This window comes from Oryctolagus cuniculus, chromosome 13 (assembly GCF_051225735.1).
Source record: "Oryctolagus cuniculus isolate XC-2025 breed Fujian yellow rabbit chromosome 13, ASM5122573v1, whole genome shotgun sequence".
Classification (NCBI taxonomy): domain Eukaryota; kingdom Metazoa; phylum Chordata; class Mammalia; order Lagomorpha; family Leporidae; genus Oryctolagus; species Oryctolagus cuniculus.
This window is the reverse complement of record NC_142879.1, coordinates 45,472,572-45,489,466: the sequence shown is the minus strand read 5'-3', so window position 1 is coordinate 45,489,466 and position 16,895 is coordinate 45,472,572. Positions and strand designations below refer to the sequence as shown.

The following is a 16,895-nucleotide window of genomic DNA, read 5'->3' as shown; positions in this document are numbered from 1 at the left end:
TGGCCCTATTGCATGTGTCCCTTACGAAATGATGGCTGGATCTGAGGAGGAGCTTCCCGGAGGCAGTACCACATATTCTAACCCAGCGAAAGGCACTCAGCCTCTGGGCCGCTGTGGATCCACGAGAAGCCAGGGACTACAGGCAGCTTCTGTTCAGGAAAGGGAGCTCCGTGGCAGAAATGCCGGAGGATTCATAAGCTACATGCTCTACGTCTGCCACACTGCTCACTTAAAGCAAATCAGACAGTGGTTCTCTGAGGAAACGCTTTCTTTCCTGTCCAGCTGCACTGACATTCCAGCAAGTTGTCTTGTTCTACTGCAGTTGTTGAATGTGCTCTTAAGATTTTGTGGAAATCCTCAAAGAATGACAAGACAGCTTGAGAAGTAATTTTCATTCAGAAGAAAAGGCAGTTTCTGTCACCAGGCTTTCATATGGGGAGGTGCTATTGCTCCCCCAATCCACACAAAAGTTGTAATTTGGAAGTTTCACAGTGTCTGTGACATGTTGTTAAAGGACGTTGGTCAAGTTTTAATGTTTAAATTGATTCCACTATTTGATGATCACATTGCATGAATAGTAACATAAGAATGATTCAGTTTTCATTGCAATTTAAAATTAATTCACTGGGTAGTGAAGATAAAAATTTTAAAGCATTGCTTGTTCATATCTGTGAAATTCCTCTCTGAATCACTGACTAAAGGGAAATAACAATAATTATCCAGATTGTGGTGATTTTAAACATGTATCTTTAAATTGTCTCTAGTCACAAGCGTAGAGAGAGCTTCCTCCCAGACATATACAACACCCAGTATTGAGGATATTGGAGCCACTTTATTAAGGAGACGACTTTCGCTGGAGTTAAAATGGCGAGAATGGGAGGAATATAAAAAGCTTCATTCGCGAGAACTAGACCCTAAAGCATTCTCATAATGACACTTAAAATTCTAATGGCTTCCTCAAAAATCTTGTAAGTAGAGTTTTTCCAGAAGGCAGCGAATATTACCTGATCTGCTTTACCCCAATAACCACTTCCTTCCCTCTTCCTTTGTCAAGTAGATAAAATTCATTTAAACTAGTTTTACACATTTGTCAAATTCTTGACCATTTTCTGACTGGGGGGAAAATCACAAAATAATAAAACATTTGTTTTTGAGAGAAGAATATTTATACCAACTAGCTTTCATTGTGTGTAACTGTCATTTAAAATGTTTATTTCACTTGGTGCACATTGGCTTATGGTTGGAATCTTTTTTTTTTTTCTATGATCTCTTTGCCTTAAAGGAAAGGAATCAATCTCTTGTTGCAGACTGAATCTTATTTTTCATTTGACTTCATACCCTAGTAATTAAGTCATAGCCAAGCAGATCAAAACTTTGAGAAAGCATTGTAGCTGAGTAGCTTAAAAGGGACCAAATTAGATGACTGTTTTAGCACATAGAATGCAAGGTCCTGGCTGTTTTTCCATCATTGTATCAGCTTTTACTTTAGTATAAACATGAAAGACTCAGGGTCTAAGTACTAGGAATAATAAAATTGGTCTACCGGATTTAAAATGAAAATGAACTTTAACTGCTTCTGTAAATTGTTAAGTATGATGCGAATATAGAAAATCGTCAGTACTTCCTAGCAGAAAAATCAGGTAATGTATCATTTTACAAGATGATGAAAAGCATGTATAAGTGCAGTCATGATGGAAGTATTACTAAGGAAATATTTTCTCTATTTTTCAGAGGATGGAAAGAGGTATTTTTTAGTACTTCCAGATGTTGAAAATAGGTTATTTTAAACAACAGAGCAGTTCTGATGTACACACAATTTTATACCATAGTCTTACAGTTTTTTTGCTTAACAGTGATAAAGTTTTCAACTTTCTTATATTGATTGAGACTTAGTTAACTATGAAGCCTTTGAGATGAAGAGCAGAATTCTTTGTTTTCTTCACAGCTGTTGCCAGAAGTGGAACCCGATATGTGCACAATTAAGATTCATATACCCACATATCCAAGTATGTGCATGTGCCATTGCCGGCATGTGGGGAGTAGATCCGTGGAAGGGAGAATGCACTCACTCATTGTCTGCATTCCAAATAAACTTTAAAAATAAAATACTATATATTTTATCATATGTAACTATTTTAATGAAAATTTTCACATAATAGTAAACCGTTAAAATGTACGGAAATGGACAAGCTGGACTTCCCGCGAGACTGACCTGTGGCGAGACTCCACTGACCACCCCTCCTCCACAAGTATCGGGCTCGGCATGGCTGCAGGGGAGGCCGCGGTGGGGAAAATGGCGGACGGGAAGGCGGGAGGAGAGAAGCCCGAAGAGCCGCAGCAAGCTGGAGCCACGGGAGGACCTGAAGAAGCAGCAGAAAAACCTTGAAAACCAAGACTGTTTCTTCCAGTAATGGAGGGGAAAGTTCCAGTCGCAGCGCTGAGAAACGACCCGCTGAAGAAGAAGCTGTAGACCTCCCAACAAAACCTACAGAGATCTCCAAGGTTGGATTTGCATCAAGTAAGCCTAAAAAAACTGCTCCAACTCCTACTCCAAAAACCCATTCAGTAGCAGCGGCTTTTAATGAGGATGGTGAACCAGAGGAAATGCCTCCAGAGGCAAAGATGAGGATGAAGAATATTGGAAGGGATACACCAACATCAGCCGGACCAAATTCCTTCAATAAAGAAAAGCATGGGTTTTCTGATAACTAGAAGCTATGGGAGTGAAATATAAAATCTCATCTTGGAAATGTCCATGACCAAGACAATTAAATGATGTGTTTTGAAATTGGGGTATGGGGTGGGTGTAAAGTTAAAAGGAACAGTTGCCTTTTGTAAAGAAGGGTATAAGACTGTCTTTGGAGCCACTTTTTTTTTTTCATTTTTTTAAGATTGGTACACTAATAAATGAGAGTTTAAAATTAGAGGTAATGTATGTTTTATACACAAATTTCAGACACTTGCTAATTTTGTAGTTTCCCAAGGTTACAGATAATAAAGAATCAGAAATGGTACCTTTAAAAAAAAAAAACCACTATATCGAATCTTGTGGTCTGTAGTTCCCCAAAAAGCCTGATTATTTCTTTTCCCTAAGTCAGTTTCCCCGGGATGAATGCATGGGTCTCCGAGAAAGGCTGGGAGAGAGGTTAACAACACACACCCTCGTAAACTAGCAGCATTCTTCCCAAGGGCACCAGGACGCATCATCTGTCCCAGTGTGAACACTCTGTAAATGGGCTCATGTGTGGGAAATGATGGGAGGTAGGGGGCAGACTGGGACTCTGGCTGACTCAAGTCAGACGTCCAAGTATCTGAGCTGAAACACTTCCTTTTGTACAGACCAGGGAGAGCCTGTATGGCCCAAGCCTTTCTCTCCCAGAGACTGATGATCTAGCCCGTACCAGGAGTCACCACATGGGAGACACCCCGAATTCTGCTTTGTCTCTATGCTCCATCCTGGGGACCACAGCCACCTTGCCTGTGCCAGTTCACTGCCACCACCTGGCTCCTGTCCCTGCCGAAGACCGCACATGGCCTGCAGGACCCAATACACCTTCTCTCCCCCCTTCTCTTCATGCCTCTGCTGCAGCCCGCCGGCCCCTGGGCACTCCCCGAGCACGCAGACCATGCCCACGTCTGGGCCTTTGCAGGTGCTGCTGTTCCCTCTGCCCCGAGTGCCGGCCCCCAGGTCTCTACGGGACATTCTCCCTTGCCTAAGCCTGGCTCCCAGCCAAATGTCACCTTATGGCAGAGGGCTTCCCTGACCACCTTACACATGGAGTCTCCCCCTACAACCCTGAAGCCCTTGGTCCCTGACCCAGCCTTGTTTGTCCACAGAGCCCCCATGTCCTCCTCAGCCAGGTACTGGGCTATGTCCTCACTGCTCGTCTCCCCTCGTAGGACATCAGCTCTACCACAGCAAGGACCTCATCCATCCATGGTCTCCCCAGAGCCTGTCTCAGTCTCTCCTTACCCAGGAAGGGGCCTTGAACATGCTTTCAGGCTGTAGGGCCACCCTGCGGGCAGCTGTCCACACCAAGCCCGCCTCCCCTTTTGCATGGAGATATGTAGCCTGTTAGCCAGCCAGCTGCTGCCCGCGCACCCTGCAGACTCCAGAGTCCCGGAATCAGGCTGTCTCCTTAAACAGATCTTGCCATCAGCACATGGGAGGCACAGCCACAGGACTGCAGCTTCATGGGCCCAGGACGTGTGGTCTTTTTCCTTGCTGGACTGCCCCCCTCCCCCGCCATGGGTAGGCACAAAGTAGGGATCTGCCGCACATTTGTCGAATGCACATACAAATACAAATTCCTACATGCTGACCCTGAGGCCAGCAGGAGTCCTCTGGGCCTTCCACTCAGAGATGACTAACATCAACCAGCCATGCTGCTGTCAAGGGGGCCCAGGGCAAAGCAGCAACTCCCTAAGTCCCCTCTCGAGATCGCAGAGAGCTGGGGAGAAGCTGCCGGGCTCCAGCGGCCGTGGGCTCACAGGGACCCAGTCTGCAGTCACCGCTGGCCACGCGAGAGTAGATGGGCTGAAGGTACGGGGCTACACCCCCCACATTCCCCACAGGTCCCCTTCCCACTCTAACCCTCACCCTATGTAGCAACAAGAGACAGCCCGCCTTGGTCTCTGAGTGTGGAGCCCCTCCTGGGGTCACCAAGGCCAGCTCCTCCCCTTTGGTCACAGAAGGGCACATCTCTCCCGGTGAACTCTGAAGTCCACAGCCAAGAATATTCTCACTCAACCGTCAAGCGCAGGCCTGGGGCCACTCACATGAGCATATCAGAGCAGGAAACACAGGCTCGTTCCTCTCCCGGGCCGTCTTCATCAGCTTTCTCAGCGGCCCTTGGGGCCACAGCATGGTCTGTACCCTGCCACCCAGCAAACCGAGGCTCCGCTCCCCGCTGACAACGGCGCAGGCAGCAGCTCTGCACTGAGGTGCTCCAGCTCAAGGACCCTCTCCCGCCCCCACCACACACAACCCACAGTGGGGTGGGCTCATGGTCCCCCACCACCTTCACATCGCTGAAATGCGCTGCCTCACGCCTTTTGGTTTTTAGGGTTGCAAAGCCGTCCCTAAGACAAAGGCCTGGACCTATGGCTCAAGGCTGATGACATGTCTCGGCAGCTGGCTGGGATGTGCATCCCATCCCACGCTCAGTATCTGCTCAGGAGGCGCTGGCCCACCAAGGGCATGTCCTAGGTGAAGGGTTTGTAGATGCCAAGAAGGTCGGTGCCAATGGTCATGCTTCCTGGGTGCCGCAATGTGCAGCCCCCAGGCTCCAAGGCATGGCATCGGGGGCCCCTGCACTGCTCCGGCCTGGCCCACGCACTGGCTGGGCGCGGTGGAGCACTGCACCATGCCTGTCAGCAGCAATGCCTGTCTGCCAGTCTTTCCTGGCACTGCCCTGCCCATGTGCCCTGTCCGCGTAGTAACTGTGGCTTTCAGCCTGCTGCCTGAACCCAAGGGAGCGGGGTGGGGCAGCACCTGGATTAAGTCCCCTCACCTCCACCCCTGCCAGGCGCTTCCCCCCCTCACACCTCTCCAGCAGCCCAGGCAGCCGGGGCCTCCCCACCCTGTGCCCAGTGGAGCCCAAACCACTGCTGCACCTCCAGCTCAGAAAATCGGGGAGCAGAAGCAGGAGGCGGTTCCCAGGTGCCCCGCTCTCCCATCCCCAAGGCTGCCGCCTCGGCCCTACAATGCCTTCCCCAGGCTACTCAGAAGCCCCCGCGGCCTGCAAGTTTCCCGAGGACTCCCGCTCCTTCTCCTATGTTCTTTAAAAAACAAAAAATCAACACAGAGAACCAAAACTAAACAAACAGCCCCTAGTAAAACAACAGATGTGTGGAGAAGCCCTGGAGCAGTGAGCACATGAGGGAGGTACAGGGAAGCTCCCATTTTTTCTGGGCATGGTGGGTTATTTCACTAAAGAAAACCAAGGGCTTTATTGTAAAAAAAAAAAAAAAAAAAAAAAAAAAAAAAAAAAAAAAAACCTCCTCCTGAGACTGGACTCATCTGGTCCAACCCCCTCACTTTAGCAGAGACGAAGGGACCTGTATGGCCATGCGGTGCTCAGTGGCACACCTGGGCCCCAGCACTGGGAACAAGGTAAGCACTTCCAGCTGGAGCTTGTGTCCACAGTCAGTCCAGCGGGTTTGAGTGCAACCTCATTACTAAACCCATTATACAGACGAGGCCGCTCAGGCAGAGAAGTTAGGACTGGGCCCAGGAAGCAGTGGACCAGGGTGTGAACCTGGGCAGCACTTCATCCCTGTTCCTCACCTCCACTGGTGCGTCAGCAGGTGCAGCAGGCAACCGCGGCTCCACGCGAGCCTCACAGCCTGGCCAGACTCACAGCTGTCTGCTCTCCTCTGTGTAGAAGCGCGCAGCCATGAGGGTGGTCCCCATCGCAATACACCCAGCGTGACAGGCAGCGTGGTCGGTGCTTTACCTGTTCAAGGGTCAGCTCCTGCTCCAGGCCCAGCAGCCGCCCAGGAACCCACTACAGCTGTACTGCTTGGGGTCTTCCGCACAGGCTACCTGGCTTCACGAGGGCCACGGAGCACCCCTCACGTGGCTGACGCATCCAGTGTGTGGACTTAGGGAACTGGCAGTGGGACATCTCAGTACTGCTCTCCAGAGCCGAGCACTGGTGAGCCACAGCGTGGAGGTGGGAGTGCTGCATGGGAAGTCTCTGGAGACAGCAGCAGGGGAGATTCAGGGTTAGATTAAGCACCCCGAGAGAAGCAGGGGAGGCCAGCCTGGACATCAAAAGATCGTTTCCTCCCTGGGTGCAGGACTCGGGATGCCACGCAGGTTGGCCCACACAGCCACACTGACCCACGAGGCGGCAGGCCAGGTGATGGGAGGAACACCTGACAGCTCACAGCACACGGGGACTCTGATTGCAACTAAGACTCAGGGGGTTTGCACAGGAAGAAATTCCTTGTGCCCCACGAGATCAGGTAAATTTGCAGCTCTGAGCCAGGGTGCTCGGTGGGCTCCAGAAAGTGGGACAGGACGAGAAGAATCAGGAGGCAGAGAGAGAGGGCAGAACGCCTATCAGAGGCTGTCGCTGTCTGCCGGACGGGGAGAACTTCCATTTTGGAATTGTAGCAATTCAGAGCCATTAGCTGCCTCCTTAATTAGGTTAACAGCTTTAGAAAGAGCCAGAGGCCAGCATGTGGCACAGTGGGTAAAGCTGCTGCCTGCAATGCAGGCAACCCTTGTGGGCACCAGTTCCAGTCCTGGCTGCTCCACTTACAATCCAGCTCCCTGCAAATGTGCCTGGGAAAACAGAGGAAGACGGCCCAAGTCCTTGGGTCCCTGCACTCACATGGGAGACCCAGATGAAGCTCCTGGCTCCTGACTTCAGCCTGGCCCACTCCTAGCCATTGTGGCCACTTGGGAAGTGAACCAGTGGATAAAAGATTTTCTCTCTCTCTCTCTCACTCTCTCTCTCTCTCTAACTCTGCCTTTCAAATAAATAAATAAATCTTTTTTTAAAAAAAAAAAAAAAGAGCGCAAGGGGAAGAGCGCCAAATGAAACAATTAAAAAAAAAGTTGCTCAAGTATCTGTTCTTTGCAGAGAGGATTCCAAGCTGAGAAATTAAGTGCTCTTCATGGACAGAACTGAGACACCCGAAAGGCACAAAAAACTTGGGGGGTAAGAGAAGTCACTGGCAGGAGAGGCGGAGCAGTGGCCTGAGCTGGTGGATTTCTCAGATCTCACAGGGGAGTAGCTCTGCTCTCACTGAGAACAGAGGAGCGAGCTCCAATTTCTGCTGGGAGGACGAAAGCCATCTGCAAGAAAAATAGAGGTCCCTGGAAAGGCTTCTGGATGCTGTAACAGACGCACCAGGGAGCAGGATGCGGGCCTCAATGGGAGGGAGATGGGCCTCAATGGGAGACAGGTCCCATGCCTGTCCTGGGGCTGCAGGCCTCAGAGCAGAGTGCAGCGCGCTAGCCCAGCCCAAAGTCAAAGGTGAATCACAGACTCATCACGGAGTCGTCGTCTCTGGCCGCCTTCCAAAACAGCTTCCCAGGGGCTGCTGCTCTGGCATAGTGGGTACAGCCACCACCTGCAGCACCAGTATGCATAATGGGCCCTGGGTCAAGTTCTGGCTGCTCCACTTCGATCCAGTTCCCTGCTCATGTGCCTGGGAAAGCAGCAGAGAAGGCCCAAGTGCTTGGGGCCCTGCACCCATGTGGGAGACCTGGAAGAAGCTCCTGGCTCCTGGCTTCAGTCTAGTCCAGCGCCAGCTGTTGCGGCCATTTGGTAAGTGAACCAGAAGATGTAAGCTTGATCTCTCTCTCTCTCTCTCTGTATCTCTCCCTCTAACTCTGCCTTTCAAATAAATAAATTTTTTAAAACAATGGCTTCATTCCAGCAGCTTTTCCTCCTGCCACCAACGAGACCTGCCCTGGCATTCAGGCACCTAGAGTGGCATTCGTGTTATTGTGGAAACAGGGACCTGCCCCGGCAGGTAAACCTAGGGGGCAGATGTGACGCGTGTTGTCCAGCCCACTGGGAGGTCAATCTCAGAGTGGACGCAGCACCTGCAAGAGAGCCCGGCAGATGCGGATGTAGGATCTGCCCGTGGATGGCCTGCACTCCTGGCCAGTTCTCACCTGGCTCCCCCCTTCCTCTTGCTCTGGGATGTCTGGTTTTCATCCGTGAGATACAGGACCCTGCAGAGCCCCATCTCAAGCCTGCTGACGGCCGACAGCACCTGCCCACTGGGCTGCACCCTCTCCATCCTCTGGGCCATACCTGCCCTCCTGGCGGGAGCGCGGTACGGGGCTCTCAGCCAACACCAGAACATCCGCTCGTCACACACTACTTCCTTGCTGTCAGAGGCCATGAACGTGAGCATGACCCTCCCTCGGGGAGCAGCTGGCAGCAGGAGCAGAGGGACCTCATTCCACTGTCCCATGGGTGAAGACAGCAGACGGAGGATCCAGTGGGTGCCTGCCGGCAGCTTGAAAACCTGACACAGGTCCTGCTCCACAACCAGCATCTAAGACAGGCATGTCAACTACTGCCGGGAAGCCACAGTCCCCAAGGGCTGCTGGCCCCAGGCTGCAGGGGCCTTGCCTGGGCCCAGCCCAGGGAGACTCGTGTCATCAAGAGCAAAACACCCATCCACAGAAGTCAGGGCCACTCAAACCAGCTCCTCCTAAGAAGCATTTATGTGAAGGCACATCTCAGGCTTGAATTAGGTCTTGTTTCTACACAGGCCGGCTTCCACTCTGATGGAGCAGTTGGACCTTAATAGTTTTGGAACTCACTGTGTGATTAACATACTTTGCCTACCAGGCATTTTCCTATTTTCCCTGTGAGGTTTCCTTCTATTATTCTCTCTCTCTCTCTCTCTCTCTCTCTTTTTTTTTTTTTTTAAACAGGCAGAGTTAGACAGTGAGAGAGAGAGAGACAGAGAGAAAGGTCTTCCTTCTGTTGGTTCACCCCCCAAATGGCTGCTACGGCCAGCGTGCTGCCAGGAGCCAGGTGCTTCCTCCTGGTCTCCCACATGGGTGTAGGGCCCAAGGACTTGGAACATCCTCCACTGCACTCCCGGGCCATAGCAGAGAGCTAGACTGGAAGAGGAGCAACCGGGACAGAATCCCACGCCCCGACTGGGACTAGAACCCAGGGTACCGGCGCTGCAGACAGAGGATTAGCCTAGTGAGTTACGGCGCCGGCTCTCTCCCCTTCTTTAAGCACTGTAAACAAAGGAAAAATTCTGTTTGTATGGCAATAAACCTTGTGATTCATGAAATCACACTTTGATCATCTATATATAGTGGCTGGGTGGTCTCATCCCTCCATGGAGGGTGCTTGTATTATTTTTAGGAGTTCTTTCAATAAGTGTGTGCTGAGCTTTTCAGTGTTTTAAACCAGTGAAGAGGTTGACCTCTTCACTCTCTTAAAACTTATTGAGAACTCCCAAAACGTTTATCAATATAGATTTTGTGTGTGTGTGTATCAATAATTACTAGATTACAAATTGAAATAGTAACGTTGAAAGATTTACTCATTTGAAAGTGATAACGAACTTATTATTTGTCAACACATGTGATACTTTAAATGCAAAATATGATGTTTTGGAAGAGAACGTAGTGAGAAGAGTGGCACTATTTCACATTCATGGTAGGCAGAACCAGGGTCCCCAGCGCTATCCACACCTCATCCCCAGTACTCAGCTATGACGGCCACGGCTGAGATGGGAAGGCACCTTCGTCACTCAGGCGGGCTCAGCTGAATCACTGCATATTTGCTGACAGTGGTCAGGGGGGAAGGTGATATCGCTGGCTTTGCGGATGGAGGAAGGGGTCACCAGCCAAGGAACGAGCGTGGCCTCCCAGAGCTGGAAAAGGCAAGGAAGTGGGTTCTGGAAGCCTCAGAAAAGGAACGCAGCCCCGTGGTGGAGGATTTTCGCTCAGTGACGACACCTGTCAGACTTCTAACCTGCAGAGCTGTAGGATATCAGGGTAGCATGCCACTACCCGTGAGGTAATAGTCCACAGAAGCAATAGAAAACAAATCCAATGCTTTTGCAAATCTCCGTAGTGTCTGGCTTAATAGAAGACAGGTGGATTCTCACGTCCATTTCTGCATTTGATCTGTTGTCAAGTGGTGTTTTGGTTGAAGCATAGAAAATTTGGACGGACATAGATTTCTAATTGGAAAATATAAGGATATTTCTGTAGCCTTTTCCTATAATTGTGGATTATTCTTTGATAAGACACCAAATTCATCAATTGTAAATTCTTAATAGTTGCAATGTAGAACCTGAAACCACAGGGATGAACTTTGTGCTGTCTGTTACGTTAATGTCCATTGACCTGTCTTGCAGTCTGAATGCATCTTTTATTCATGCATTATTTTGTAGCATCATGTGCTGGTCATTTGGAAAACATTAATTCATTGAGTTATTCAGATTTTTACAATGCTGATGTCATACAATATAAAAAAGATCACATTTGTTAACCTTGCTGCTGATCTCAGCTGAAAATATTGGTAAGCTACTAAGTCCACAGTGGCAGATGCCAATTTTCCAAAATTCTTGTCCTCATTGGAAAGCTCAAGTTTTCTCAGGCAACAAGTACCTTGAAGTTTTTATTTTCTTTGAAGTGAGAGGCTCATTTTGTTCATTTTCCAAACCTGTCTGAATAACTTCAGGTTGTCCATCATACTTTCAAGAAAAAATGGTGTTCTATGGAAAAAGCGGCAAGTATGGCTTATAACCCTCTACATGGCAAAGTTCTTGACCTGGAGACAACCTGGGCCCTGCCCTGAGCTACAGAGCCCACCAAGAGTCCCTTCATCACAACAAAAGCCACTCCCATCACTCAAGAACCTCTGTTTTATTTTTTAAAAAAGATTTTATTTATTTGAAAGGCAGAGCAACAGAGAGAGGGAGAGACAGAGAAAGAAGAATCTTCCATCTAATGGTTCACTCCTCAAATGGCCACAAAGGCCAGAGTTGGACAAGGCCAAAGCCAGGAGCCAGGAATTCCATCCAGGTCTCTCACATGGGTGACAAGGATCATCTTTTGCTGTTTTCCCAGGTGCATCAGCAGGGAGCTGGACATGTGTCATTTTTCTGTCTGCCTAGCATCGTTTAGATAAATACCTTTCCTATTTTTGGGAACTTACAGGCCAGAACTACGTTTTCCAGGATCTCTTGCAGCTAGACTATCAGCATGTGAGCTGAGCCTCACCAACCAGATGCATCTGATGGAGCCGTTCCTGGGGGTGGGGCGTACTCAGTGGGGCCATCATTTTCTCAGGGGCAGCAGTGTGTCCTGGCAGCAGTGGTCCAACCCAGACACCAAAGTCTGCACTCAGCCGTGGAGAAGACGACCTGGGGGTCAGGGTTTCTGGCCTCATTTCTGGCCTTCCTGGAGTTTCCTTGAGTCACAAGAGTATCCTTCTATACACTGGCTTGCTACTGACCCCACACTCTGGCTTCTTCCACGTGCAACTGAGAACGCCGGCTCATGGTGTGGTTGCAGCCTATCTGTTATCCTGCCGGAAGGGGAAGCACTTGGCCTTTCCAGGCTGCCAGGCCTGTGCAATAAGACTGGGAAATGGAAGCCCAAGTGCTCGTTAGCCTCCGTGTCCAGCTGCACAGCATCAGGGCGACCACAGACCAGCTGGGCCTCTTTAAGCCTGGAGTGGCCACTGCAGGGGACCATGGCCATGACCAAGGAAGGAATAAGGGCTGACTGCAGGAGGCCCGTCTAGGCCAGGCAAGGATGACCAGATCCAGAGAGGGATTTCCTGGAGGCACCTTGCTGAGTCAGTTTTCCTCAGGGGCAGCCGGTTCCCATTGCAGGATGGAGGCGAGCTGCCTAGAGTGTTGCTGACTTCCTTCTCCCTGGCTTCATTCTCCCTCTGGCCTCTAGAGGAAGAGAGTTCCGGGAGGAGGGGCCCAATGTGTGCAGAGCCCTGACCCACATCCCGCTTCCAGGAGCTTGCACTCAGCTGGGAACACTGTCAAGGCCATGACAGATGCGCCGTCTTCCTTGGGTCAGCTTTGGATGAAGTCATCCTTTCCCTCTGGGTTCTGTCAGGATCCGTCCTTGGTGTTTCTGAGTCACTCGACAGTTTATAAGCACTTGGAAACCAGAAGCACTGTGAGAGTGGCTCTGCAAGGGGGATTTTATCCCAAGCCTGTTCCTCCAAGGGTGCCCTTGACTCTGAACCAAGAACGTTGACCAGAAAATTGAATGTGAGAGGAAGTTTGAGAATCAAGGGGCATAAAAGAAGGGGAAGCTGTCCGTGGATGTTCAGGCAGGTGTAGGACCGGTGGAGAGCACGAGATGGAACCCACGGCTCTACGCACCCCACACTCCCCGGGGGGGCGGTTCTTGGCTCCTACCAGGGGCAAGTATGGTAGCGTCATCTCACAAATGGCTTCACTCGAATAACGCTGGTCCTCGCTGGGGAGAGGCTCTCTGGGGAGCATTGCCTGAAGTCTACCTTTGGGCTTTTTATTCCTTTGGCTTAGGGCTAGACTATTGGAATCCAAAAATCTGTAGGAAGGTAAAATTAAAAACGTGTCCGTAACCCGTAATTTAATGATGATCAACATAGACATATTTAGCCAGGTCCTTTCCAGGCGCCCTTCAGCAGAATACCTCTGTAAGAAGTGGGTTGCATTTTTACAGGGGGAGGAGGGCTGTGAAGATTCCCTGATGGAGCAAAGTTGGCACCTGAAGGGGGTTACATGGTAAATGGCAGGAATGTTAGAGCTGGCAGACTTAAATTTCCCAATGAGACTCTCTAGCCCAATTTTCGCACTTTCATAAGCAACTGACTCTGGTTAATCATCAGAATCACATGCGGGAGTGACTGATTCCAGACTTTACTCCAAATCTGCAACATGAGACTCATGGAATATGGGTCATTGCATTTCAAATGAAGCTATCTGGCCTTTCTATGTGGAGTCACTGTGTCCATGCCTAAGAAAAGGATTAGCATATAGGAATCAGGAGGCTGCACATCTCAGCAATTGTGGCAATGACTGACACAGCACGAAAATCTGCCAAAGCCTGATTTGGGGACAGCAATTTTAAGAAAAATTAGTCTCTCCATTAGAGTTCCAAGAATTCTTAGACAACCTAATATTATTTTGAAGTTACCAAAAACCTATTGTCATTGTTTTCTAAGAGACTTCCTGAACATTTCAGGCCTGAGTAAACAGTAAGAGTTTATTATAGTAAGGAGGAAGCTGACAAGGAACCTAGTTATTTTTGTTGCATACAGTATCTTAAGGTAACTAGAATTGTGACTGACAGCATTATATAAGGGCTATCATATTTTTTTTATATTTTTATTTATTTGAAAAGCAGAGAGACATGTCTTCCATTTGTTGGTTCACTCCCCCAAATGCCCACAACAGCCACAGATGAGCCAGGCTGAAGCCAGTAGTCAGAAACTCAACCTAGGTCTCTCACATGGATGGCAAGCACCCAAGCATCTAAACCATCACCTGCTGCCTCCAGTGTGCTCAGAAGCAGGAAGCTGGAATCTAAAATGGAGTGAAGACATGATCCCAGGCAATTCCAAATGGGATGGAGACATCTCAGGTAGCTGCTTGAACTGACTCCCCAGGGGCTGGCACCGTGGCATATGGGTGAAGCCAATACCTGCAGCCCCAGCAGTCCTATATGGACACCAGTTCGCATCCTGGCTGCTCCACTTCTGATCCAGCTGTCTGCTAATGTGTCTGGGAAAGCAGCGGAAGATGGCCTAAGTGCTTAGCCCCCACTGCCCTGCACCCACGTGGGAGACCCAGATGAAGCTCTTGGCTCCTGGCTTCAGTCTGGCTCAGCCCTGGCTGTTGCAGCCATTTGGGAAGTGAACCAGCAGATGGAAGATATGTCTCTCTCTCTCTCTCTCTCTCTCTCTCTCTCTCTCTCTCTCCCTGACTCTCTCTCCTCTCTCCCTCTCCCTCTCCCTCTCTCTCTCTCCTTACCTCTCATAATTCTACCTTTCAAATGAATAGCTAAACATTTTTAAAAATAAAATAAATTTTAAAAATTGCTGCACCAAATTCTCACCCCAATACTAACAGATTCTATGAATTTCATAAAATATTTACAACACATTAACAGCATAGTCATAGAAATACAACTCAAAAGGGGAGGGCCTATGGCACATTGGGTTAAGCCATTGTTTGAGATATCTGCATCCCTTATCAAAGTGCCCATTGCAGTCCCAGCTACTCCACTTTTTTTATTTTTTTAAGGTTTATTTATTTCAAAGTCAGAGTTACGGAGAGAGATCTTCCATCCACTGGTTCACCCCTCACATGGCCACAACAGCCAAGGCTGGGCCAGGCCAAAGTCAAGAGCTTCATCCGTCTCCCACATGGGAGCAGGAACCCAAACGCTTGGGCTGTTCTCCACTGCTTTTCCCAGGCCATTAGCAGGGAGCTGGATTGGAGGTGGAACAGGGACACAAACTGGTGCCCACATTTAATGTTGCCTTACAGGCAGTGGCTTAACCTGCTATGCCACAATGCTGACCCCAAGCTACTTCACTTCTAATCTAGCTTCCTGCTAGCACATCTTAGAAACAGCAGATGACAGTTCACATACTTGAGTTCCTGCCACTTGTGTGGGAGACCCAGATGGAGTTCCTGGCATCAGCCTGGAACAGCCCAGTTGTTGCAGCCATTTAGAAAGTGAACTGGTAGCTAAAGATTGATCTTTCTCTCCTCTGCCACTCTGCTTTTCACATAAATAACTTAAAAAACAACTCAGATTTATCACTTGTTTGACCATATTCCCCATGCAACATATAAAATAATACTTAGAAAACATAATATGTTTATTAGGGGTTCCAGGGATGCTTCTGGAATGTTCCAAATGAGTTTAAAGTCAAAATATCCAATTTCTAACTTGACTTTTATAAGTCTGTCAAATATCCATGGCTTAAAACTTGATTAAAATAACAGCACAGGTCACTGCAGTCAGGGCACCAAAATGGCAATCAAAAAACATCAATGGCCATTCCAAAAAGCAACAACACAGTAGGAAAAACACTCAACTCTTCAAACAGCAGATCAATTCTACAAGAAAATCCTGATGTAATAAAAAGAGGAAAATTCTAAATCTGCAGGTACTTTTGATACTCATGCAGAATTATTGGAAAAAATTAAAATTTTTAGCCAGCTTCATAAGAAAATTCCTTTCACAAACTTTCTGCAGCCTTTCAATTTCTCCTCTAATCATATTTTCCTCCCTCATCTTGGAATCATCATTTGAAACATATTTTATATCCTGTAGCATCGCCCACCAAAAGCATGCCTGTGTTCTTTGAATAAGGAGCTACTTTTAGTTTTACAAGACTTCCAAAGAGAAGGAACTAGCTCTTGTTTGCCATTATGTCCCTGACCCAAGTAGAATGTGTTACACATAGGACATAGTGAAATCTCTGTTCAATAGATGCATTTCTCAGTGTTTTCCAAGACATACTTGACATTTTCTCAACGAAGGCAGTCAACCACTATTTTCCCATTTTCTCTTCAGAGCAGTTTCTAGTAGCTTACCCCACCCCTTCTATGAAGGTAAATCAGGAAGCCTGCCGTGATCACCTCTTTTCCTATCTTCACACTCTCCACCAACGCACAATAAAGTCAGAATAATTAAGGAAGAAATTGTAGTCTTTTAACTTACTTGAAAATGAACGGCAGTTCATAAGTATCCACTGTCGAAATCTCCAGAACATGATGCCAAAACTAAAAGCCCACGCTCGGGGGCACAAGCGGCTGTGCAGGGCAGGAGGTAAGCACTACGCCGCCGCTGGAGCACCAGGCTCCGTCGTTGGCCCAGCCGCAGCCCTCCACCCCGGTGGTCCTCTCCTGCCTCGCCCGCGGGCATCCTGGCACTGGGCGCTGGCGGTACGACGGTCATGTCCCTGGACAGGCAGAAGCTCCAGGAGGAGGTGGCGGCGCGCTGCGTTCTGTTCAACTGCCAGCCCTACCTGGCCGTGGCTCCGTGGAGCACGCGCCACTTGCTCAACGTCAACCTTCCCCTTACCTCGGTGGTGGCGCTGCTGTGAGCGCCGGCGACCCGATATTGCGCACTCTGTGTTGTGGGATGAGGCAGCGTTCGTGGCTGCTGCGGGAGGCCAGCGGGTGCTCTCTGCAGCCGGCCTGTGCCACCAGGGGAGCTCCCACAGACAGAAGATGCATGAGGAGAATACCATTTGCGTCCTGTTCACCTGCCCTCGCGCTTGCCAGCAGATTTACTTCTTTGATGGCGGATATAAGACCTGCTCACAATATCCTGTGTTGCCTGGATGAGAAACACATTGCACAAGAGAAAATGGAAAGCGAGAGAGCGCTCCTTAGCCAGCGTGGAAAGCCAATGC

The 16,895-nt window shown here is 49.1% G+C and overlaps 1 pseudogene across 1 annotated transcript; it reads left to right on the top strand.

Annotated features, from left to right (window-relative positions):
* The first annotated feature begins 676 nt into the window (after window positions 1-676).
* On the top strand, window positions 677-3,000 carry LOC108178161 (PEST proteolytic signal-containing nuclear protein pseudogene; annotated as a pseudogene). Its single transcript, XR_016219318.1, has 2 exons — window positions 677-968; window positions 2,160-3,000. The product of XR_016219318.1 is annotated as a PEST proteolytic signal-containing nuclear protein pseudogene (transcript).
* Window positions 3,001-16,895: the final 13,895 nt, after the last annotated feature.